Source organism: Bos indicus x Bos taurus, chromosome 3 (assembly GCF_003369695.1).
Source record: "Bos indicus x Bos taurus breed Angus x Brahman F1 hybrid chromosome 3, Bos_hybrid_MaternalHap_v2.0, whole genome shotgun sequence".
NCBI classification, from domain to species: Eukaryota; Metazoa; Chordata; class Mammalia; order Artiodactyla; family Bovidae; genus Bos; species Bos indicus x Bos taurus.
The window spans coordinates 65,354,026-65,381,454 of NC_040078.1; positions in this window are offsets into that span (position 1 = coordinate 65,354,026).

The following is a 27,429-nucleotide window of genomic DNA, read 5'->3' on the forward strand; positions in this document are numbered from 1 at the left end:
AGGGGACTCACTATATAGGCAAAAATAGATATTGGTTCTCTCCTCTACAGCTTAGACTATGATGTCAAATCACTACCAAAATGATATAATTTTTCAAGTATGGTTGAAAATGAAGTGCTTCAAGTGTTGCAGATGAAATGTACATAAAGCTTTAAAGACATGTAATGTACTAGGGAGATTTGACATATTCAGGCAGTTCAGAGAAGGTTCAATTGAGATGACATGAAAGGCAGAGGAGTGCTACAAGATAGAACTGATACTAGGACAATAGGAGCCTTGCTAAGGAAAGGGGTAACATGACTGGATTTGTGATACAAAAACATAAATCTGGCTACAGTATTGTGATGATTAATTTTGTGTGTCAACTGAGCCATAGTATTTAGATATTTGATCAAACATTATTCTGGAAGTCTCTGTGGGGATATTTTTGGATAAGATTAATATTTAAATCATGGACTTTGAGCAAAGCAGACTGTCCTCCAAATGTCAGAGAGCCACAGCCAGTCAGGTGAAGGTCTGAGTAAAATTAAAAGACTAACCTCCCCCAAGCAGCAGTAATTCTGCCTGCCTGTAATTCTGCCAGGCTGTGGTCCTTCTCAATCAAACTTCAGATTCAGTTCCTCTTTGGGTCTTCAGCCCAAAAAAGCAGATATTGGATTTGCCAACCTCTGGAATCTCATGAAGCATTCCTTAAAATAAATATATCTTTGATCTCTGGCTCTCTTTCTCATCTCTTTCTCTGTCTAAAAGAGATGTTGGCAATTCTCATATTCTAGGTGTGAGTTCATAGTACCTTGGTGTTGGAAACTGAAAGAAGTAGATTGAAAAGTCAAATATGAAGTAAAATATACAGAGAATGGTGATATGTTGGATATTTCAGGCATGAAAAGGGACAAAACAAAGACTCTTAGATTTCTGATTTACACATCTAAATCTGTGGTGGTGCTTTTCATTGAAGAGTGTTTACCAGAAGAGGACCAGTTTGGAAAGAAAGAATATGATTGTAGGTTGGGAAATAGTGTGAGATGCTTTGATAAATCCAAAAAGGCTCCATTTGTGGTGGAATAAAGTCTGAGTAAAAAATACAGATTACACACAAACTTGAAGGTTATCTTTTTATAAGTGGTAATGGAAGAAGTGAGCATAAATGAAAATACATAACAATAGAAGAAAGCACGATTAAGTCTTAAAAAATGAAATATTCAATGATAGGATATGAGACTAGAAGCACATCAAAAGTTTAAATAATCTTAGGGTTTAAAATTTTTAATACAATATATAGAAGTAATGTGTGTGGAGGTCTTTGTGAAGTTCCATTGTTACAGGAAAGCATTGACACATCTGCTTTGGATCTTCTTGCTTCATTCTTCAAAGAACAGGTTGGTTATTTATACTATTTTCTTGCTTACTCATCAATCAGAATATCAGGACAGAATATTGTGTAATTATTATAATAGTACCTGCATCGAGGTCTTTATTATTCATTAAAAAATTGTCTTTGAGTAGCACTTCCTAGACATATTCATGAGCAAGTTAAAGACTTCTTCAAGCTTATCAAGAAGCCAACGCTACATTAGTTTTAAAAAATGTTTTGGAAGCTATTTATTTGATTTCTTTCATAATTTCTGCAGGAGCAAAATCACAAGTGTTTACCATCTAGTTGAAAACATAATTTATAAAGTTTATAACATTCTCCAAATGTATAAATTCTATGAGAACGTAGGTGTCTTGAATATTATGGGATTTATTGAATACTATTGAACTTCCTATGATTTTTGTGATGTTTAAAGTTATACACATATGATGCTATCTGATCTGATAACAATACTGATTTATTTACTTATACACAATGTGTTACAATCCATGATAAAGATAGTTTATTAGGAGAACAAAGAAGAGGAGATAAAGAGCCCTACCTGAAATGGGATACAGGCAGGAATCAGGGAAGTTTCAAAATATTAGAAGATATTTATCCTACTAACAGGGAATGATAGGAAGTGCATTCCAGGAAGAAAAAACAACATGACCAAAAGCACGAAGGCATGAAACATTTTGCTTTTTATAAATCAATATTGCAGATGCATATAACATGAAGGCAGAAAATGGCAAAACATATAGAGACATAGGTAGTAAAGTATACATTTTGAAGTTACACAGATAGAAGGCTAGAGAATTTGGTGATTATTGAGAGCTGTGGAATGGATTTAAGTAGGAAAGTTATATTAACTAGATTTGCATAGTAAGCAATATTGGAATTGGAATCAACACAACTACTGGCATGCTGCATTCATAGTACCACTCTTTTCATATTGCTATTTTTTTCAAAATATACATAATTTATTTTCAAATGGTTCAGGAAAAACTGCATATATGTAATATATTATTGTACAGGGAGAGAAAGCAAACATTGTATGTTGAGGTCCTTTAATGGACCAGAACTTGGTGGTCCAGAGTCAACCGATAAGAAAGTAAAGGAGAGACAAAGAGGCTGATACTCCTTGGTTTATGCAGAAAGCCAATAAAGCCCCTGGCACGGGGCTTGCTTTGTTCACGAAGGCCTCAGGTGCCCTCTCAAGGGGATGAAGGTGCAGAGCGCCTTCTCAAGAGGGTCTTAGAAGCCCGGTCAGGAAAGTGAACCCAGAGATTCTCTGTGCTCCAGGGGATCAGCCTGAAAAAGAGAGAGAGTGGGAGAGAGAGAGACACAGAGAGAGAGAGAGAAGGCAAGACACAGGGAACAAAGCTCTGATAGAGTAGAGGTGTTTTATTCAACACTGTATAGGTATTTATACTGTCTTGCTGTTGCTGCTGCTGCTAAGTCACTTCAGTCGTGTCCGACTCTGTGTGACCCCATAGACGGCAGCCCACCAGGCTCCCCCATCACTGGGATTCTCCAGGCAAGAACACTGGAGTGGGTTGCCATTTCCTTCTCCAATGCATGAAAGTGAAAAGTGAAAGTGAAGTCGCTCAGTCATGTCCGACACTCAGCGACCCCACGAACTGCAGCCCTCGAGGCTCCTCTATCCATGGAACTTTCCAGGCAAGAGTACTGGAGTGGGGTGCCATTGCCTTCTCTGTATACTGTCTTACAAGATAGCTATTTTCAGCAGAGATAAAATCAAAACTTAAAAAGAAACATGAGGTAATCTATATGAAAGAGAGAGGGTTGTAAATAATCACTTTTACCATATGGTTCATAAAAAGGAAGAGGGTACTTATCACCCTATTGAAAAACTAACAAGGGAAATGCCTGGATTTCTCAACCCTGGGAGAGGCTTGCCTCTTTTCCTAATTCCTGAATATTCAGGAATTAATAAGGAACAGAGACTTCCTGACAGATCCAAAACAGCACCCAGGAAGCCTCCTGTTAAATGCTTCCTGACAATTCCCCCTATTTTATTATGTTTGTAAAAAAAAAAAAAAAAAAGTCCTGAACAAATGAGTCTGGTTAGTATTAACCAATCTTATAGAAAGGCGATGGTAAACAATAAATATAATTATCAAGACAATGACCAAAATTATAGTTCCAGACCCGATGTGGTGGGTAATACTTTGAAACCATCTTCGTGGGTCTAGCCCAGATAATTTGTTCACCTAAAGTTTCCAAATTAGTGGAAGAGGGCAGACATTAAGAAAAAGTTTTAAAGATTATTTTTTTGTAGTAATTATACATTCAGAGAGACATTATCATGTATATTTGGTAAATGAAATTTGATCTGTTCCCAGTTGTAGGCACCAGGATTGAATTGAACAGGAGTATCTCTTCAAGAAAATCAGAGATACCAAAGGAACATTTCATGCAAAGATGGGCTCGATAAAGGACAGAAATGGTATGGACCTAAGAGAAGCAGAAGATATTAAGAACAAATGGCAAGAATATATAGAAGAACTGTACAAAAAAGATCTTCATGACCCAGATAATCTCGATGGTGTGATCACTGACCTAGAGCCAGACATCCTGGAATATGAAGTCAAGTGACCTTAGAAAGCATCACTATGAACGAAGCTAGTGGAGGTGATAGAATTCCAGTTGAGCTATTTCAAATCCTGAAAGATGATGCTGTTAAAGTGCTGCACAAAATATGCCAGAAAATTTGGAAAACTCAGCAGTGGCCACAGGACTGGAAAAGGTCAGTTTTCATTCCCATCCTTAAGAAAGGCAATGCCAAAGAATGCTCAAACTACCACACAATTGCACTCATCGCACATGCTAGTAAAGTAATGCTCAATATTCTCCAAGCCAGGCTTCAGCAATATGTGAACTGTGAACTTCCTGATGTTCAAGCTGGTTTTAGAAAATGAAGAGGAACCAGAGATCAAATTGCCAACATCCGCTGGATCATGGAAAAATCAAGAGAGTCCAGAAAACCATCTATTTCTGCTTTATTGACTATGCCAAAGTCTTTGACTGTGTGGATCACAATAAACTGTGGACAATTCTGAAAGAGATGGGAATACCAGACCACCTGATCTGCCTCTTGAAAAATTTGTATGCAGGTCAGGAAGCAACAGTTAGAACTGGACAACAGACTGGTTCCAAATAGGAAAAGGAGTTCGTCAAGGCTGTATATTGTCACCCTGCTTATTTAACTTATATGCAGAGTACATCATGAGAAACGCTGAACTGGAAGAAACACAAGCAGAATCAAGATTGCTGGGAGAAATATCAATCACCTCAGATATGCAGATGACACCACCCTTATGGCAGAAAGTGAAGAGGAACTCAAAAGCCTCTTGATGAGAGTGAAAGTGAAGAGTGAAAAAGTTGGCTTAAAGCTAACATTCAGAAAACAAAGGTCATGGCATCTGGTCCCATCACTTCATGGGAAATAGATGGGGAAGGAGTGGAAAGTGTGTCAGACTTTATTTTCTGGGCTCCAAAATCACTACAGATGGTGACTGCAGCCATGAAATTAAAAGACACTTACTCCTTGGAAGGAAAGTTATGACCAACCTAGATAGCATTTTCAAAAGCAGAGACATTACTTTGCCAACAAAGGTTCGTCTAGTCAAGGCTATGGTTTTTCCAGTGGTTATGTATGGATGTGAGAGTTGGACTGTGAAGAAGGCTGAGCATCAAAGAATTGATGCTTTTGAACTATGGTGTTGGAGAGGACTCTTGAGAGTCCCTTGGACTGCAAGGAGATCCAACCAGTCAATTCTGAAGGAGATCAGCCCTGGGATTTCTTTGGAAGGAATGATGCTAAAGCTGAAACTCCAGTATTTTGGCCACCTCATGCAAAGAGTTGACTCATTGGAAAAGACTCTGATGCTGGGAGGGATTGGGGGCAGGAGGAGAAGGGGACGACAGAGGATGAGATGGCTAGATGGCATCACTGACTCGATGGATGTGAGTCTGAGTGAAGTCCAGGAGTTGGTGATGGACAGGGAGGCCTGGCGTGCTGCGATTTATGGGGTCGCAAAGAGTTGGACACAACTGAGCGACTGATCTGATCTGATCTGATCTGAACACAAAACTGAGTAGCTTAAAGAAATAGAGCAGTTAAGACAAGTATATAGTTTGTAATTAAGACAAGTTACAGAATGTAAGTTCAGTTCAGATCAGTTCAGTCGCTCAGTCGTGTCTGACCTTGGCGACCCCATGAATCGCAGTATGCCAGGCCTCCCTGTCCATCACCATCTCCCGGAGTTCACTCAAACTCACGTCCATCTAGTTGGTGATGCCATCCAGCCATCTCATCATTGTCGTCCCTTTTCCTCCTGCCCCCAATCCCTCCCAGCTTCAGAGTCTTTTCCAGAGTCAACTCTTCGCATGAGGTGGCCAAAGTACTGGAGTTTCAGCTTCAGCATCATTCCTTCCAGAGGAATCCCAGGGATGATCTCCTTCAAAATGGACTGGTTGGATCTCCTTGCAGTCCAAGGGACTCTCAAGAGTCTTATCCAACACCACAGTTCAAAAGCATCAATTCTTCGGCACATAACCTTCTTCACAGTCCAACTCTCACATCCATACATGACCACTGGAAAAACCATAGCCTTGACTAGATGGGCCTTTGTTGGCAAAGTAATGTCTCTGCTTTTAAATATGCTATCTAGGGTGGTCATAACTTTCCTTCCAAGGATTAAGCGTTTTTAATTTCATGCCTTCAGTTACCATCTGCGTGATTTTGGAGCCCCCAAAAATAAAGTCTGACACTGTTTCTACTGTTTCCCCATCTATTTCCCATGAAGTGATGGGACCAGATGCCATGATCTTCATTTTCTGAATGTTGAGCTTTAAGCCAACTTTTCCACTCTCCTTTTTCAATTTCATCAAGAGGCTTTTGAGTTCCTCTTCACTTTCTGCCATAAGGATAGTATCATCTGCATATCTGAGTTTATGGATATTTCTCCCAGCAATCTTGATTCAAGCTTGTGCTTCCTCCAGCCCAGTGTTTCTCATGATGTACTCTGCATCTAAGTTAAATAAGCAGGGTGACAATATACAACCTTGACGTACCCCTTTTCCTATCTGGAACCAGTCTGTTGTTCCATGTTCTGTTCTAACTGTTGCTTCCCGACCTGCATACAGGTTTCTCAAGAGGCCGGTCAGGTGGTCTGGTATTCCCATCTCTTTCAGAATTTTCCAGTTTATCGTGATCCACACAGTCAAAGGCTTTGGCATAGTCCATAAAGCAGAAATAGATGTTTTTCTGGAACTCTCTTGCTTTTTCGATGATCCAGCGGATGTTGGCAATTTGATCTCTGGTTCCTCTGCCTTTTCTAAATCCAGCCAGGACACCTGAAAGTTCACGGTTCACCTATTGCTGAAGCCTGGCTTTTTTGAAAGAAAAATATGAAGCATTACTTTACTAGGGTGTGAGATAAGTGGAACTGTGCAGTAGTTTGAGCATTCTTTGGGATTGCCTTTCTTTGGGATTAGAATGAAAACTGACCTTTTCCAGTCCTGTGGCCACTGCTGAGTTTTCCAAATTTGCTGGCATATTGAGTGCAGCACTTTCAAAGCATCATCTTTCAGGACTTGAAATGGTTCAACTGGAATTCCATCACCACCACTAGCTTTGTTTGTAGTGATGCTTCCTAAGGCCCATTTGACTTCACATTCCAGGATGGCTGGCTCTAGGTGAATGATCATACCATGATGATTATCTTGGTCATGAAGATCTTTTTTGTACAGTTCCTCTGTGTATTCTTGCCACCTCTTCTTAATATCTTCTGCTGATTTTAGGTCCATACCATTTCTGTCCTTTATCGAGCCCATCTTTGCATGAAATGTTCCCTTGGTATCTCTAATTTTCTTGAAGAGATCTCTAGTTTTTGCCATTCTGTTGTTTTCCTCTATTTCTTTGCATTGATTGCTGAAGAAGGCTTTCTTATCTCTTCTTGCTATTCTTTGGAACTCTGCATTCAGATGCTTATATCTTTCCTTTCCTCTTTTGCTTTTCGCTTCTCTTCTTTTCACAGCTATTTGTAAGGCCTCCCCAGACAGCCATTTTGCTTTTTTTGCATTTCTTTTCCATGGGGATGGTCTTTATCCCTGTGTCCTGTACCATGTCATGAACCTCAGTCCATAGTTCATCAGGCACTCTATCTATCAGGTCTAGTCCCTTAAATCTATTTCTTACTTCCACTCTATAATAATAAGGGATTTGATTTAGGTCATATCTGAATGGTCTAGTGGTTTTCCCTACTTTCTTCAATATAAGTCTGAATTTGACAAAAAGGAACTCATGATCTGAGCCACAGTGAGCTCCCAGTCTTGTTTTTGCTGACTGTATAGAGCCTCTCCATCTTTGGCTACAAAGAATATCATCAGTCTGATTTCAGTGTTGACCATCTGGTGATGCCCATGTGTAGAGTCTTCTCTTATGTTGTTGGAAGATGGTATTTGCTATGACCAGTGCATTCTCTTGGCAAAATTCTTTTAGCCTTTGCCCTGTTTCATTCCATATTCCAAAGCCAAATTTGCCTGTCACTCCAGGTGTTTCTTGACTTCCTACTTTTGCATTCCTGTCCCCTATAATGAAAAGGGCATCTTTTTTGGGTGTTAGTTCTAAAAGGTCTTGTAGGTCTTCATAGAACCATTCAACTTCAGCTTTTTCAGTGTTACTGGTTGGGGCATAGACTTGGATTACTGATATATTGAATGGTTTGCCTTGGAAACGAACAGAGATCATTCTCTCGTTTTTGAGATTGCATTCAAGTACTGCATTTTGGACTCTTTTGTTGACCATGATGGCTACTCCATTTCTTCTAAGGGATTCCTGCCCACAGGAGTGGATATAATGATCATCTGAGTTAAATTCACCCATTCCAGTCCATTTGAGTTCGCTGATTCCTAGAATGTCGACATTCACTCTTGCCATCTCTTGTTTGACCACTTCCAATTTGCCTTGATTCATGGACCTAACATCCCAGGTTCCTATACAATATTGCTCTTTACATCATCAGATCTTGCTTCTATCACCAGTCACATCCACAACTGGGTATTGTTTTTGCTTTGGCTCCTTCCCTTCATTCTTTCTGGAGTTATTTCTCCACTGATCTCCAGTAGCATATTGGGCACTTACTGATCTGGGGAGTTCCTCTTTCAGTATCCTATCATTTTGCCTTTTCTTACTATTCATAGGGTTCTCAAAGTAAGAATACTGAGGTGGTTTTACAGAATGTAAAAGTCTTATTAAATTGTAAATTTTCTATGGCTATAACAAAAGGAAGTGGAACACAGGCCTGTATAAAATATGACTGACTATAGCAAAAGAAATAGGTACTATGACCACGACTGGTCTCTATGAAATGTCCAGTCCAAGTTTTAAGTTGTTTGGTGTTCTGGTGCTCACAGCAAGTTTCCAAATGTCCCATTGTTCAGGCCCACTCTGTTTATCGAGGACAATCATAGGACAAGGTGGGGCTAATCTACCATCAAGCCACAGAAGAGGTCCTTTGTCGTAGTAATGGTCCATCATAGTGTCAGTGACCTTCCATATCACACACAGTGTTGTTAATATCATCTGAGCAGTCAGATAACCACATACCATGGGCTCTCCAATCAACAATTGTATGACTAGCCACAAACATTGATTTTCTTGACTTGATTTGACATTTGTCCCAAAGAACAGGAGTATAGGTAAAGTTTTTATAAGTAAACCCTTCGCATAATGTTCTTTGTTCTTTCCCTAACTCTTTTCCTAAAGTCTCAGTAGTATAAACATGGTTCTCAGACAACGAAAGGGCAGTAAATAGCCTAAGCAATGTCTGAAAACCCTATTTGGGAGGCAGGGTAAAAGCCCAAGTTTGTCCGCTGACGTTTATGCACAATTTTGCTGGGCCCAGGCACAAGGGAAGAACCTCATAGCCTAAAGTAATGTTAATTAGCTTTTTTTCCTCCCCAGGGTGTGAGGGCCCTTTCACGTTCCAGGGAGGGGGTATATGGGTGGAGTCATTGGTTGATAAGATGGGTCTTTTCTCTGTCCAATCCATGACCTGCAATAGAGGGGGATTGGGTAAGTCAGAGCTGGAGGGGACGTGGGGGGAGCTGGAGGGCGGGGAGAGGCGACAGGCGGCAGCTGGGCATTGCCAGGAAAATGTATTCAGGACTCCGAGGCATTCCGTGTTGAAAGACCAAATTTTCAGCTCGATTAGTAAGGGCTTTTATTTGTCCCCAAGAAGGGGGGTTATAAGGTTGATGTCTCTGAGGGCGGTGTTTTCTGGAGATCTTTAGAGCGGACATAGCCAATATTGGAATTTCTTCTACCTGAGGTTCTTGAGATTTCATTTCCATTTTGAATGCCGGGGGCCCCCTTGGGTAAAATCTTCCAAAGAGGTTAAAAAATATATATTAAAACAAAACTGTATTAACAATAGTTATAGGTTTAGAAAATATGTTATGTTGGAATCTGGTAAAGTCTGCTTTAGATAAGGAAGACAGTAGTGTACCTGTGTATTCCCCCTTTTAAAATTATTTTATTAAAAGTTTATATCTTACCTTTTTTAGCAACTATGAAGTGTCTTGTATATTAGCTTTTTAAAGATTGGTGAATATATTTATTATATAATATAATATATACTTATTATATATATATAAAGATATATTTATATATAAATATATTATACATAATATATTTATTAATAGTTTAAAATCTCTTTAGTTTTTCTGTAAGAAAAACCTTTGTAAGAGGAAGTTAATATTTAGGAATTAATGTTTTTAAATCTTATTTTGTTTGTAAATGACCTAGCTATTTAATAAACTTTTATGAAGTGATTTAGCAGCAGCAGCATCAGAAATTTAAGTTATCCCAATCCTAAGAGAACTTTAGATTATAATAACAGATTATTCTATTAAAAATGGGTTTCTCTAAAAGTTTTTATCATATATATATATATATATATATATATATATATATATATATAAAGAGTTACCTTTTTGTTGACAAATTTAGTTTACCTTACCTAGGCATACTAAAAGTATTATATAATGTTGATGACTTAAGACATGTCTTAATTAGATTCAATTCAGTTCAGTTTAGTTGCTCAGTCATGTCTGACTGTCTGCAACCCCAAGAACTGCAGCATGCCAGGCCTCCCTGTCCATAACCATCACCTGGAGTTCACTCAAACCCACGTCCATCAAGTCGGTGATGCCATCCAGCCATCTCATCCTCTGTTGTCCCTTTCTCCTCCTGACCCCAATCCCTCCCAGCATCAGAGTCTTTTCCAATGAGTCACTCTTCGCACGAGGTGGCCAAAGTACTGGAGTTTCAGCTTCAACATCATTCCTTCCAAAGAACACTCAGGGCTGATCTCCTTTAGAATGGACTGGTTGGATCTCCTTACAGTCCAAGGGACTCTCAAGAGTCTTCTCCAACACCACAGTTCAAAAGCATCAGTTCTTCAGCGCTCAGTCTTCTTCACAGTCCAACTCTTACATACTACATACATGACCACAGGAAAAACCATAGCCATGACTAGATGCAACTTTGTTGGCAAAGTAATGTCTCTGCTTTTGAATATGCTATCTAGGTTGGTCATAACTTTCCTTCCAAGGAGTAAGCGTCTTTTAATTTCATGGCTGCAATCACCATCTGCAGTGATTTGGAGCCCCAAAAAATAAAGGCTGACACTGTTTCCCCATCTATTTCCATGAAGTGATGGGACCAGATGCCATGATCTTAGTTTTCTGAATGTTGAGCTTTAAGCCAACTTTTTCACTCTCCTCTTTCACTTTCATCAAGAGGTTTTTTAGTTCCTCTTCACTTTCTGCCATAAGGGTGGTGTCATCTGCATATCTGAGGTTATTGATATTTCTCCCAGCAATCTTGATTCCAGCTTGTGCTTCCTCCAGCCCAGCATTTCTCGTGATGTACTCTGCGTCTAAGTTAAATAAGCAGGGTGACAATATACAGCCTTGACGTACTCCTTTCCTGATTTGGAACCAGTCTGTTGTTCTATGTCCAGTTCTAACTGTTGCTTCCTGACCTGCATATAGGTTTCTCAAGAGTGAGGTTAGGTGGTCTGGTATTCCTATCTCTTTCAGAATTTTCCACAGTTTATTGTGATCCACACAGTCAAAGGATTTGGCATAGTCAATAAAGCAGAAACAGGTATTTTTCTGGAACTCTCTTGCTTTTTCCATGATCCAGCAGATGTTGGCAATTTGATCTCTCATTCCTCTGCCTTTCCTAAAATCAGCTTGAACATCTGGAAGTTCACAGTTCATGTATTGCTGAAGCCTGGCTTGGAGAATTTTGAGCATTACTTTACTAGTGTGTGAGATGAGTGGAGAAGACTTTACACATGGACATCACCAGATGATCAACACCAAAATTAGATTGATTATATTCTTTGCAGCCAAAAATGGAAAAGCTCTATACAGTCAGCAAAAATAAGACTGGGAGCTCACTGTGGCTCAGACCATGAGTTCCTTTTTCCAAATTCAGACTTATATTGAAGAAAGTAGGGAAAACCACTAGACCATTCAGGTATGACCTAAATCAAATCCCTTATTATTATAGAGTGGAAGTAAGAAATAGATTTAAGGGACTAGATCTAATAGATAGAGTGCTTGATGAACTATGGACTGAGGTTCATGACACTGTACAGGAGACAGGGATCAAGACTATTCCCATGGAAAAGAAATGCAAAAAAGCAAAATGGCTGTCTGAGGAGGCCTTACAAATAGCTATGAAAAGAGGAGAAGCAAAAAGCAAAGGAGAAAAGGAAAGATATAAGCATCTGAATGCAGAGTTCCAAAGAATAGCAAGAAGAGATAAGAAAGCCTTCTTCAGCAATCAATGCAAAGAAATAGAGGAAAATAACAGAATGGGAAAGACTAGAGATCTCTTCAAGAAAATTAGAGATACCAAGGGAACATTTCATGCAAAGATGGGCTCGATAAAGGACAGAAATGATATGGTCCTAACAGAACCAGAAGATATTAAGAAGAGGTGGCAAGAATACACAGAGGAACTGTACAAAAAAGATCTTCATGACCAAGATAATCACGATTGTTTGATCACTCACCTAGAGCCAGCCATCCTGGAATGTGAAGTCAAGTGAGCCTTAGAAAGCATCACTATGAACAAAGCTAGTGGAGGTGATGGAATTCCAGTTGAGCTATTTCAAGTCCTGAAAGATGATGCTTTGAAAGTGCTGCACTCAATATGCCAGCAAATTTGGAAAACTCAGCAGTGGCCACAGGACTGGAAAAGGTCAGTTTTCATTCCAATCCCAAAGAAAGGCAATGCCAAAGAATGCTCAAACTACCATAAAATTGTACTTATCTCACACACTAGTAAAGTAATGCTTAATTAATTAGCAAAGAATTATATTTAAATTATGTTCATATTTAAATAAACATATTTAATGTTTTTCAGTTCACATCAATTTGAATTTAAATATAGCTCATTAACTTTATATTATGTAAAAACAAAGTTGTTGTATCGACGCAGCACTGCCGGATGTTGAGGGTTTGAGGGAAAAATGGAATTTCCTCCAGGTTTTTATTGAAGGGGACGTTAAATCTATTTCTTACTCCCTCCTTGGAGTTTCCTGGAATAGGTTTTCCTTCAATGTCAAATTTAGACTTACAATGTTTAGCCAATGCATTTCTCTATAGCAGGGAGGGCAGATTTTTGGAGGTTTTTTATTTTTATTTTTTCCCTTTTTTTTTTTAAGCTTTCTTAGGGCCGTCCCTTTTTAGATGGTTCTTATTTCCACATGTAAAGCATCTTTCATTTCCCTTTCTTAAGCCAGAAACCATTGTTTCAGCTAGCATTTGCACCTTTTGAGTTTCTAATCCTAGATTGGGACAAGCCTTCAAATAATCAATAATAGTCCCTGTCTCATGAATTGGAGCTGTAGCTTTTTGACATTCCTGATTTGCATTTTCATAAGCAAGTAATTTCTCTAGTTACCTTTTAGCTTCTTCTTCAATTACAGTACGGGAAATAGCAGTTTGTAATTTAGCTAAAAAATCAGCATACATTTCATTAAGTCCCTGAACTTTAAATAAGTGATTAAGTAGAAAGTGATGAAGTGGTAAGTAGAAAAGTGATGGGGCTTTCCAGCCGTTTTACCCGTGTCTTAGTACTTACCGGCCTCAGTAGGCCCTGGGGTCACTCCATCTGAATCTGCCTACGTGTCCCTGTTTGGGCGCCACATGTTGAGGTCCTTTAATGGACCAGAACCTAGTAGTCCAGAGTCGACTGATAAGAAAGTAAAGGAGAGAGAAAGAGGCCGATATTCCTTGGTTTATGCTGAAAGCCAATAAAACCCCTGGCACGGGCTTACTCTGTTCATGAAGGCCTCGGGCGCCCTCTCGAGGGGGTGAAGGCACAGAAGCCCGGGCAGGAAAGTGAACCCAGAGGACCTCTGCGCTCCAGGGGATCAGCCTGAAAGAGAGAGAGAGAGAGAGAGAGAAAGCAAGACACGGGGACCAAAGCTCTGATGGAGCAGAGGTGTTTTATTCAACATTGTGTAGGTATTTATACTGTCTTACAAGATAGCTATTTTCAGCAGAGATAAAATCAAAACTTACAAGGAAACATGAGGTCATCCATATGAAAGAGAGAGGGTTGTAAATAATCACTTTTACCATATGGTTCATAAACAGGAAGAGGGTACTTATCACCATATTGAAAAACTTACAAAGGAAATGCCTGGATTTATCAGCCCTGAGAGAGGCTTGCCTCTCCTTTTAATTCCTGAATATTAAGGAATTAATAAGGAACAGAGACTTCCTGACAGATCCAAAACAGCACCCAGGAAGCCTCCTGTTAAATGCTTCCTGACAATCACAGAGTTAAAATAATTATTAAACCTAACTGAATTGTGTATTAATGTTCACTGCACTATTTTTTCAGGTTTTTTGTTTGTTTGCTTAAAATTTTAAACATTAAAAAAGATTTTAATGGGAAATAGAAAGCCCTTTTAAAAATATTGGTGATGAACTGAAGGGGTGGGATGGGGTAGGGTGGGAGGGAGACTCAAGGGGAGGGGGTCACATGTACACCTATAGCTGATTCATACCGCTGTACCATAGAAACCAACAGAAAATTGTAAAGCAATTATGTTGCGATTTTTAAAAGTTATTTAATGTAAAAAGTAAAAAATAAATAAAACTTCTTGAGTTAAAATGAGCTCCTAAATCTCTAGCTGTCTCTCCTAGGCTTTGAACTGAGAAACTGCATGTGAATCTTGGGTGGAGGGGCCAAGAATACACAGAAGAGAAAGCTGTACTTCAGAGCGAGGCAGAAGAAGCAGATGTGTGGAAACATGCAGAGGGGAGAGAGCCTAAAACCCCTGGGAAATGGGAGCATGGGGTGCATTCCTGACTGCTTGTCTCTGCCTCCAGAGGCCTGGTTTTGGTTCAAGGTCTACCTCCTCTTTCTGTCTCAGAGGTTCATGAAATAGCCTGGTAGCCTTCCAATAAATTGTTATTTATTTTTTAATGTTACTTATGATATCTTGAGTGATTCTGGCCCTTGTGAATGAATAGACTCCCATCAAACTCCCTGGCAGATCTGCAATAATAGGTGCACTGGGACATGTATGAACCTTCTCCTCTAAGCTGAGATGGGGAAGAGTGGCTTCACTGGAGAGTATGCCTTGCAGACTTCTAGCTTCTGCATTTCAATGGAGTTGATGTGGAATAAAAGTATTAACTGGAAGTATAATTTTCAATCATACTTTACAGCTTTTGAAAGGATAAATCACATGTATAACAGGAACATATCTTCAGGCCACCAACTCAGGTGTGGCCTGGGGGTAGGTGGAAGAACATTTGCTCTTTTTCAATGCTGAATCTAAGTCCTATCTTCAGCTTTCCTTCTACCGCAGCAGATTCTGAGTTTGCTCCTTGAGTTCAGTGTTTTTCCTCTTTTCCCCTGGGGAAACATGTTAGTGTGGAGAAGACAATGGCAACCCACTCCAGTACTGTTGCCTGGAAAGTTCCATGGATGGAGGAGCCTGGTAGGCTGCAGTCCATGGGGTTGCTAAGAGTCGGACACGACTGAGCGGCTTCACTTTCACTTTTCATTTTGATGCATTGGAGAAGGAAATGGCAACCCATTCCAGTGCTCTTGCCTGGAGAATCCCAGAGACGGGGGACCCTGGTGGGCTGCTGTCTATGGGGTCGCACAGAGTCAGACACAACTGAAGCGACTTAGCAGCAGCAGCAGCGTGTTGGTGAGGGTGAGCTGTAACCCTGGATCATCACCACTGATGCATGCCTGTCATCTTCAAAGATCTCCCTCATCCTCTGGTCTTCCTGGTCCCCCTCCCCTCTGGGGTCTTGATCTGCTGCCTCAGTTCACAGGGACTCTCTGAGGCAGCTTCTGGCCTCTTAGTCCATACCTTCTAGAGGGCCAAACCCTGCAACTGCTCCACTACTTGCAGGGGGTAGAGTCATAGCATTCCATTCACTGGGCTCCTATTTCCCCTACATGTTCTGAGCATTCTGTTCACCTTCCTCCCTGACTATAGCATGTGGAAGGGCACAAGGGCCTTTCTCAAGCCTTTCTCTCCATATTGCTATTTTTTTATTCATGACTGTTAAGGAAGCTGACACTCTATTTTACTGTTCACCAAATATTCTGTTCTGGTGTTCACATGTGACTTTCTTTGGGGAAAAAAAAAGAAAAAGGAGAAGAAATAACATTTCCTTCTAGACATGTGACATAGTTTTAAGAATTGCCATGTGGCATATCATGTGGCTTACCATGTTTCATTCTCTTTTGCCAAGGTGTCAGTGTTACTGTAAGTCATTTAGACATATGGATTGTGTGTTACTACAGCTAATTCAGGAGAACTTGACTGACACTGAATGTATATAGCATAATGATGCTTATTCTCAGATTGGACAATTTTTAGTAGCCTCCTTAATCTTACTACTCAGATATCAATAGGGTGTACATAATTTGGCTTCTCCCAAATACACTAAATGATACAGAGAGTAGTAGTTAAAGACAGAAGAAATTTTAACTTTATTTACATAGTTATTTATGATAATGAGAAATAGTAGCTTTATGTTCTAAATTTCTATAGAACATTTTAACACAGTGGAATGTATTTACTCATGTACAATAGAGACACATTATTTGTGCTGGTTATGATGTCTATAGCATCACGAATACTGAAGTAGTGAATACTGAACTATGGCTCTAAGAAGCAATACTGGATCAGCATCTCCAAGCCTCTGGTCACATTTCATTAGCCAAAATACCATTTGGCTTATGGATCATTTACCAACATCTCTGTGAAAAAACTCAGCCTCATCAACATTGAAAACCAGCTCTTCCACATAACTTTTTTTCCTATATTACACTTAATAGGTATGTTCCAAATTCTTTCATAGCCTCCTGATCTTCAGAACCTGCTCCGCCTGCAAGTTTTACATTTTTCATGCCATATCACCTTTAGAAACATGTGAACCAGCCAGCACAGAGTCGGAAGGGCTTACCACTCTCCTGACCCTGGCTAACATTGTCATAAATTTCTTTGGTTTTCAGTCTCACAACATGGCTGTCCACTATGTTTTTGTTGTTGTTGCTGTTTGGGAATTTTTGCTTGTTTTATCTTGTTTTTAATCAGTCAACCCACAAACTTAGCCACTTTTCTATATTTTTCATAGTTTCATCACATACCATAGGTGTTACTTTAGCACTTTCTGGAGCAGCCTAATGTATAGATTAGTTGATTTTCTCTTCCTTTTTTTGGATGTACCATATTGTTGATTCATTAACATTGAACTCACAGCCAAAGGTATTATAACTCATGCTTGAAAGATGCTTATCTACTATGCATATTTTTCCCCATAAGGCACATCACAGCTTCTTGTATTTGGGAGCTCTAGATAACACTTCAGTACAATGCTTAAATGCATTTTAAACAATGCAATCCTTTCCATGCCTTAACAAAAAAAAGTACAAAAATGCATAAGAAGGTAGCACTAAATTGACTGCAAAATGAAAACTCATGTACAGTGTAAGACCTGACACAAAAATGCAGAGTCTCGCCTTGTTCAGTCTTAGCTGGACAACAGGCACAGTCAGATGACTCAAAATTTTGACCACTCAGTATGTTTGCAAATGATCTTTAAAGGCTTCAAGTATTGATTTTGATGTTAGGAATAAAAATTAGTAAGTCATCAAATTCACAAATATGGAATTTGTGAATCAGGAGGAGTAACTATATTTATTTCTTTACTAAATAAAACCACATTTATTTTTGAACAAGACTAAACTGATACCATAAGAATTTCTCTGGAAAGTGGGCATAAAACCTAATGAAGTTCTGGCCACCAAATTCTAGAGTTCACACTTTTTTTTTTTTTTTTCTAGAGTTCACACATATTACAGGTGAAAATCATTATGAAAATTTAGATTTATTCAATTAGGCTAATATTTATTAGCTACCAAGCAATTTAAAATAAGTAGATAATATTTTTGCTATGGCTAATAACATAAATACATTGCTGCTGCTGCTAAGTCACTTCAGTCGTGTCCAGCTCTGTGTGACCCCATAGATGGCAGCCCACCAACTGACTATGGTACACTTTCCTAGCAGAAACATTGTTGCAAATTCATTAAATATAGGGAAATCATCCAATCTACTAACAGGGATTCACTGACATTTGACAACTACCAAGTATATATATAGGGTAAATTATTATAATAAACACATCCATGTGTAGTGTGAGGAAACTGAATTTATGGCTATGCATCCGATCCCAATATCTGACTAAGAAATGCAGAAGGTTTACCAGAGAGGTTTGTTTTTAAATGTTGCTTATAAAATGGATGGAGGAAAAGTATTTCTGATCCAAACGAGAGTATAAAATTAAAACATATGTATGGGACCACAGCAGAATTAAGCTGAGTAGTTCAGACCAAACAGGTGTTTACTTCTTACTTGTCAGTTACAGACATACAATAATGGACAATAAAATTATGGCTTTGAGCTGTGTAACTCTTCATATAAAATGTCAAATTTCTTGAAGAACTAGGAAGAATTTAGTGTCACTCAATCTGAAAAAAAAGAGCACCACTGGTTTCCAAAGTTTAGGTACACAAATATAACTTACTTTAACACAATATAATATCCAACCTGTCATAGCACCTATCAGATGGATGATTAATTTTACCTTCCAAAATACACAAAATTAAAAGTCAATTAAGTTTGTTTTCTGTGCAATTATAAGAAACAATAGCATCATTTAAGATGACATTGATTGTGAAATGAAGAACTTTCCACTGGTAGCAGGACGGAACCTGCATTTTGCAAGATAAACTCTTTAGCATCAGGAGCTTCGACGGCTCTGGAGGAAAAGAAAAAGGCATTTTTATTCTCAGTAGAATGTATAACCACAGGTATTGATGCAGTTACAGCTTGAAAGCATATTCTTAAGCATTGAAAATGGCTCAGTAGGGAAATGGATTGGGTTTAAGTTTTGATAATGCCACAGTAAAGAATAGAACAAGAAACTTAAATTATATGCACTTCAGTAAAGTAACAATGTACATTTACTTTGCAGCTTTTGACAGGTAAAGCCATATATGACCCTCAGCTGACATACACAACTCCCACAGCACTGGCTAGATTATAGTTTACCTGTTGGAAATTGTGTTTCTAGCCATGGTTAGCAACATTCAAGAGCCGTGTGAGAGGTTATATGACACAAAGATAAGACATCCTCCTCTCTTTAAGTCATTTCTTGAAAAATTATCACAACATTTTTATTCCCCTTGCCTCTATAGTTTCCTTTTCTGTAAGCTCTATATTCAGCTCTTTGCCCTGTGTGAGTTTCACTCCACACTTGTCAAAGCCAAAAATTTAAAGAAATAAGAAAACAACAAAAAGGAAGTAGCGTCCTCTCACAAAGTTTTTACAGCTGGCAGAAAGAAGAGTGTGAAGCTGCCTTTTCTTTTCTTTTTCCAAGAGGCTTTGAAAAGGACTCTGATCCTCTCTCACTAGATGCTAAATATGGAAATATGAACAAAAGGTAAAGTGGTCACTACTGGTTGTTTACATGAAAATATCTGTGAATTGTTATGATTTAATTTAAACCTGATGGTCTCAGTTTAAGCACTTGAGAATGTGAGTTGAGATGATGTCCAGACTTCTTTCCATCTCCCTTTTCAGAGTCACATAACCATCAGGGGAAGTGAGTTAATAAGCTTTGAGAACACACCAGCAGCACAGCTTCTCCTAGGATCTAGGAGAAGGCAGGTGAGGAACCTCATTCTTGTGTCAGGGAGTGTCAGCAAGGAGGAGCTTAAGAGAGGACTTGCCTTTCTCCAGGTCAAAATCAAACATGGGATTAGCAGATCTCTGTGCAAATCCAAATAGCAAAAACCAGTAAAATCCCTGGAGAGAGGGCTGCTTGTGATTCTGGGAAGATCAACCTTGACCACTGAGATAATTTTCAAGTTAGACTACTTTAAAATCAATCTTAGTCCCACTGTTTGGGAAAGGGATGTAATTTCCACACAAGAAATCAGGCAATATCAGGTTTCTACCCCATTGGCAACCCACTCCAGTATTCTTGCCTGGAAAATCCCATGGACAGAGGTGCCTGGCAGGCTACAGTCCATTGGATCACAAAAATCGGACATGACTGAGCGACATCACTTTCTTTCACTTTCACCCCATTCCTCAGCAGAAAAAAATACCCTCCAGTTTGTACTCAACTGAGCCACAAAGACAGAAATTTCTGTACCTTCCTTTCAAAATTTAGCTGCTACTTTGTAGATCCATATGAATGCTGATGGAACATATAAAGAGGAAAAAAAAAAACAAAAACAAAATAATGGATCACTTTAAATGACTGAAAGAAGATTAAATATTAATTTGAAATAGTTGGCAGCAACTGAAACAAAACTGATGGAAAGCCAGGAAAAAAAAAAAACTGTAAAAATTGGAATACACAAGGACAACCAAAGAATATTCTGGGACACATATCATTTTTAAATATAAAATGTCAATAGAGGAACTGAAAATTAGAAATATCACTGCCAAGAACAGATCTATTGATCTTGAAGTTCAAATAGAAAATGAAATATCATAACACAGAACAGAATAGGAAGGAATGGACATTGAGGGAAAAGCTAAAAGATAAGAAACAGATACTTAGAAATATAAAATGTAGAAAACACGAGTATCAGAAGGAGAAAAAAGAACAAGTGTCAAACTAATAGTTAGACAATAATAAAAGAAAAATTTCCTGAACGAAAAGAGTCTGATTCTACATATGGAAAAGATTCACAAACTTCCAGGCAGGATCAATACAAATTTCCAAAATTCCACATTAAAAAGAGAATATCAAACCAGGTTGAAAACAGGAGTAGGAGTTGGAGAGGGGATGGTATGCAATGTGGAAATCAGATTAGCACTAGACTTTTCATCTGAAACATTAGGGGTCCATGAAATAACAGCTAAAGACTATTGAGCAAAGTGTTGCAACTCATATATAATCTGATCACAATCTAGTAGAATTAGTAAGATAATTTAGTAAAATAGCTATAAATAAGGTTAGTATCAAATATTAATGCTTTTTTAGAATAGTTCTAAATAGTTGAAATGGAAAATAACCCTATTATAATCGTATAGAAGGTATAAAATAATACTGGAGCAAACTATTCAAGGAAGATGAAGGGCTCATTTAAAAAGAACTGTAGGGGAGCCCTGGCAGTCCAGTGGTAAGGACTCTGTGCTTCCCCTGAAAAGACAAGGTTTCAATCCCCGTTTGGGGAACTAAGATCCTTCATGCTTCATGGTGTGGCCAATAACTAGATAAATAAATATATAAAGGTAACACTTCAGATAATACAAATAAATAAAACTATAAATAAATAAGCACTGTAAGATGCATCAAAAGATATGAAACAGACTCTGAATAAATGAAAAAAAATGCATGGCAAAACTTAATCTCATAAAATGTCAATTCTGGTATGTGTTTTATCATTTCTTTTTTCAAGAAATACTAATTTGTATTGGTCTGTATGTTGAGAATGGAGTAAAGATAGAGGCAGAATACAAACTATAAAATTAAACAAATAAAACATATTATATTTTGAACAGTGGTGAAATGTTATGGAGAAAATTAAAGCTTTTGAATCAAGTAAATAGAAACTGTTGTAGAGATAGTGCTTTCTCATTGGGTGGTAGAAAAGACAAAAGTGAGAAAGTAACATTCGAATGTCGACTTTAAGGAGGTAAGAGAGCAAGCTCTGTGGCATCTAGATAAACTTCCAGCCAGAGGGAAAGGACACAGAGTCTCTGGGTGGACAGTGTGTAAGAAGGCTAATAGAGCTGAAGTGGAGGGTGGAGGTAAATGAGTCCCAGGGGGGAGACCAGATCATGTAACTGGAAGTATTTTGCTTTTCACTCCAAATTGGACGGGGAGTCATTGGAAAGTTTGAATCAGATGGGTGACATGATCTGACTCTTTAACAGTTATCCAAAGATAAACTTAGAAGTATTAAACATTTTAAGAGTTTAAGCAGTATTTAATTTGAATCAGGCAGCATCCAGTCTAATAGATACAAAGAAGCTACAAGGTGCTATGTGAAATGAAAGACAGAAGGCAATAAGAACAAGGAAGGAAAAACCTCTGTTGGTTATTGCAAGGGACTGCTGCTGCTGCTGCTAAGTCGCTTCAGTTGTGTCTGACTCTGTGTGACCCCATAGATGGCAGCCCACCAAGCTCCCCTGGCCCTGGGATTCTCCAGGCAAGAACACTGGAGTGGGTTTTCATTTCCTTCTCCAATGCATGAAAGTGAAAATTGAAAGTGAAGTTGCTCAGTCGTGTTCGACTCTTCACGACCCCATGGACTGCAGCCTACCAGGCTCCTCCGCCCATGGGATTTTCCAGGCAAGAGTACTTGAGTGGGTTGTCATTGCCTTCTCCGATTGCAAGGGACAGCAGGGGTCTATCATGCAGATGACCTAACTAGTGCTGATCAAGTGATTCCTGATTGACTGGTTTAAGGTTTCATTTTAAGAGAGCCAAAATCATAATCAATTGGTGACATGGGGTTTAGGATAAGTGACCCTATTTGGGGCCTGTTGTTTTATTTTTGACAGAGAATAACTTTCATTGTTCTGTTGAAGGTATGAAAGGTTCTAATGGCAGGAACAGGAAGTGAAGTTGTGAGGCTATTATAGCTGTCCAGGTGGGAAAGAAAGGTGGCAAGTCGTAGCCACAGAATTTGTGAGGAGTGATTATGTCCTGGACAGATTTGAAAACTAAGGCCCTGATACTGGATGATTGGTTTGAAGGAAAGAGTGAAGTTAAGGTTGATGTCAAGGTTTGTGGCTTGAATTTACATAAGATGTTATCCTTCACTGGGATGGAAAAGGCTGCAGCAGGAGCTTGATATTAGATGTTCAAGTGTGAGGTGCTTGTTTTAAGTTTCCAAATGGAAAGATAAGTGATTATAGGTGAGTCTTAGAGGAAAAAAGATCTAATCAGTTAAAGTATTTTCCAAATATTACCCAAAGGGAAGATATTTTGGAAACTTCATACATTCATTTTAATTAATTTTATTTTGAAAGAAAAAGTCTGGGGAATATATAAGAATGTTAGAAGAAAGAAATAGATGTATTTGCCTTCAGTTCAGTTCAGTTCAGTCGCTCAGTCGTGTCTGACTCTTTGCAACCCCATGAATCACAGCACGCCAGGCCTCCCTGTCCATCACCAACTCCCGGAGTTCACTCAGTCTCACGTCCATCGAGTCAGTGATGCCATCCAACCATCTCATCCTCTGTCATCCACTTCTCCTCCTGCCCCCAATCCCTCCCAGCATCAGAGTCTTTTCCAGTGAGTCAGCTCTTCACATGAGGTGGCCAAAGTACTGGAGTTTCAGCTTCAGCATCATTCCATCCAAAGAACACCCAGGGCTGATCTCCTTCAGAATGGACTGGTTGGATCTCCTTGCAGTCCAAGGGACTCTCAAGAGTCTTCTCCAACACCACAGTTCAAAGGCATCAATTCTTCAGTGCTCAGCCTTCTTCACAGTCCAACTCTCACATCCATACATGACCACTGGAAAAACCATAGCCTTGACTAGACAAACCTTTGTTTTGGCAAAGTAATGTCTCTGCTTTTGAATATGCTATCTAGGTTGGTCATAACTTTCCTTCCAAGGAGTAAGCGTCTTTTAATTTCATGGCTGCAGTCACCATAAACCCACCAATCAACACAAAAATGTCAAGCTCATTGACGTTTCCCATACCAAATTTGATGCAAATTGATTACTCACTAGAAAAATTAAGCAGCTTGCCCAAGTTAACATAGCTACTAAGTAATCAAGTAGGATTTGAACTCCAGCATGTTCTAAAGCAAATTCTTTTACTTCTATGATAAATGGTATGTCTGGTTTTTCTTGTAAAAGCTATACAATTACAAAGGTACCATTTGATAATGTTACAGAGTAAGGAAATGATTCAAAGCAGATAAATAAGCTACCTGCAACCGGGAAGACACAAGATGAGGCTCTACTCCTATTTCTGATCCCAGTCTTTGTATTAACACCATGATGCCCCACCCCACACAACAGGCTGTGGTCATGTTCTATAAGCTTTAGTAGACTTTTAAAGGAAGCTCTGTGGTGCACAAATGAAAGGATGGTGAAATCTACTGGAAGGAGCAAAGAAGTTCTCAGGAAGAACATCTTCAAGGACATGCCATTCATTTGGGGGTTTAAATGTGAGATTCTGAGCAGGTAAGGTGTGATCAGTTCTGGCATCCAAATCCAATTTCAATGATTTTCTCTACTGATTTCTTTTACGTTCTTAGAGTTAATGAAATGTTTGGCTCACCACTAGCTCACTTCTCTGATCAACACTTATGTTGCCACTCAATGGAATCCTTTTCCTTACATGAAGGCCACCTACTTTACACTGACTTGTTGTGTCTGACTCTTTGCAACCCCATGGACTGTAGCCTACCAGGCTTCTCCATCCATGGGATTTTCCAGGCAAGGGTACTGGAATGGGTTGCCATTTCCTTCTCCAGGTAAATGTAATTAGGTCTCTGTTTATGGGTTTGATTCCTGGTTTAGGAAGATCCCTGGAAAAGGAAGTGGCAACCCACTCCAACACTCTTGTCTAGGAAATCTCATGGACAGAGGAGCCTTGCAGGCTATAGTCCCTGGGACCCAAAGAGTCAGACATGACTGAGTGCACACACACACACACACACACACACACACACTTTAGTATCTAATAGCTCTCTCTCGGTAAACTCTGAGGAAGAGTGCTGGGAAAGCTGTAAACCAGTGAGAAGAATCAGGAAGCAGTATGATAATGGGAGATCACTACCTTTAAGAATCTCATTCTATCATCATAGCAAAGTTTGTATGCAAAAACCTAATTTCTGTATCTAGGAATTAATTGGTTTTCCTCCTTCAAGCAAAAATAGGTAATTTCCCAAAGAACACTCCAAATATTTCATGGCTCCTGTTTGAAAAACTACAAATTGTAATTCTTTCTAATACAGATAATATAGTTAACAAAAAGCTACTCTGGGAATAGTCCATGAATGGGTAATATTTAATAAATTCCCAAATAGGTGAGTGACTTACTTTTCTCTCAGTACATTAGAAGTACAAATTTTTGCCTATGATCATTTTGTACTTTTTTTTTTCTCTTTGAAAGTATTTCCCCCATTAAGTTAATTAATTAACACATGGATCACCTCACATATTTACCCTTTTTTTGGTAAGACAATTTCAATTCTACAGTACAATGTTATCAACTATAGTCTATAGTGACCATATTACACATTAGACTCTTATTTTGTAATTTTTTTTGGCTGTGCCAGGTCTTAGATATAGCATGTAGACTCTTAGTTGTGGCATATGGAATTTAGTTCCCTCACTAGGGATTGAACCCAAGCCCTCTGCATTGGGAACCAGAAATTCTAGCCACTGGGCCACCAGGGAAGTCCCTTCATTTTGTACTTTTTAATGCATGCTATGAAAATGAATATGGACATTCAAGAAGCCTAAATAAGCAGAGGAATATAAGATTGAAAGGAAAATTGTATTATAATCAAAAGATTCATACTCTATAATCAAACAGACTATGAATACATTACAGACATTTATTCAATGTCCCTATCTACTTTAGTCCCTGGATATAATTATTAAATAGATTGTGACTCGTCCAGTACCCACATACTTAACACTTTTAACTATGGGAATTTTATAAACTTCCAACACAATATAGCTCCCTCTACTGTCATTAAATTACAAGACTACAATGTAAATAGAAGAAGAAAAAAAACGGACTTTCCTAAATAAGATCTTTAAAACACTAGTTCCAGAAATAGAAATAGAAAAATATATTTCCCCACCTCAACAAACCACACATAAACACAAAGCTACATAAAATGCACCAGTAAAAAATGACAGAAACTATAATGGTTTGGACCATAACATATCCTTGTTTCACATTTCATATTTCTTTGAGATAACCTGCAACCTTCACTGGTAACATGCCTATAAAAACCGGAAGTAAGTTATTTGACTTGATTTTACTGGACACAGCTTTAAAATCATTGCCAAAGGAATTCCAGGATTTCCCACAAGTAATTCTGCAGAGTAACAGAAATGGGTTGATGTTCAATTGCAAGCTCTAGTTATGCAGGGTTATATCTCATAGAGGCTACATCTCATAAAGTCTTTGACAAATCTCTCAGCAGAAACTACATCTTCTACACATGTTATTTTGTAGTTTTATTTAACATGATGGGCAGACATTGTGTGTGCCACATCCAAGTCCCCTTTAATGACCAGTGCTCTCAACTCCCCGTGGGTGCTGGAAAGAAGGGCTTATTAGACACAATTTTCTCTGAAGTCTTACCCTTCACTGACAGTCAACACTTCTCCAACTGCTCCTCTTGGGAGGCTACATTTTTACCCTCTGAAAGGCTAATGACATCTGACAACTTCCGGTACAGAAGTCTCTTCCCCTAGTCACAAGGCGGATACCTCTACAATGCAAGTTACCCTCCAGAATACTTCTTGAGCTAGGCCAACAACAAAATTAACCTGAGACCACATTCTTGTAAGTTCTTTCCTTATTCTCATTTTTCTTTCCTCATTCCCATACAAGTTTTTCTTAAATAGTACTAATTCAATAAATCCAGGCACCCAAATCCCTCTTTCAGACAGGATCAGCTTCCTAGAAAATCCAACCTAAGACGCAAACTATGTTTCTTCCTATTAGTACACATGTTGGTCTTATAATATCTCAGACTCCTGAAGAAAGGGATAATTTCTGATTAATTTTGTGAATTGTTTTTTCATTTTTTATTCTAATACCTACCCCTCAGTGACTATTACATCCCCCACTTGCTTTCCTATTTAGTTTTACACCCAGGGTGGCCCTGGAATGAATGGCAAGAGCTTTTATTTATGTCATATCTATATACCTAACAGTGAGCATGCTTATTTTCACTACTTATATTTTCTCTTTATTTATCTGCTTTTTCCCTGAAGCATTTCCACCTCCTCTAATCAGTTGCATATTTTAAAATGAATCAAATAATTTGCAATTGATCAAACCATATAGTTAGCGTGCATGTGTATATTCATGTTCAAAATGTAAATCTCTTCTAACCACTTACAAAATAAGTACATATCAATTTTGACTTTGATAATTTTATATTGAGACAGAGAAAAGAGCTGTGTTTATCTTTTGTTTAAAGTATTGTACATTGTACCTTCTAGGGATTTTCCATAATAGAATAGCTTTACACAAGCAGAAAAGGACAGAAAGACCATGGTAACACTTTTTTTGTATCGTTTCAATACTATTACTTTACAAAACTAACATATTTCACTGGTTATTTTAACAATTTGAATTAGTCATTACATGCTGTTTCAAGTTGTATTATGATTAACCTGAAAGGAGTGGCTGCCTCTTACTGATCACACCTCTTACCATACTATTTTTACTTCTAGTACT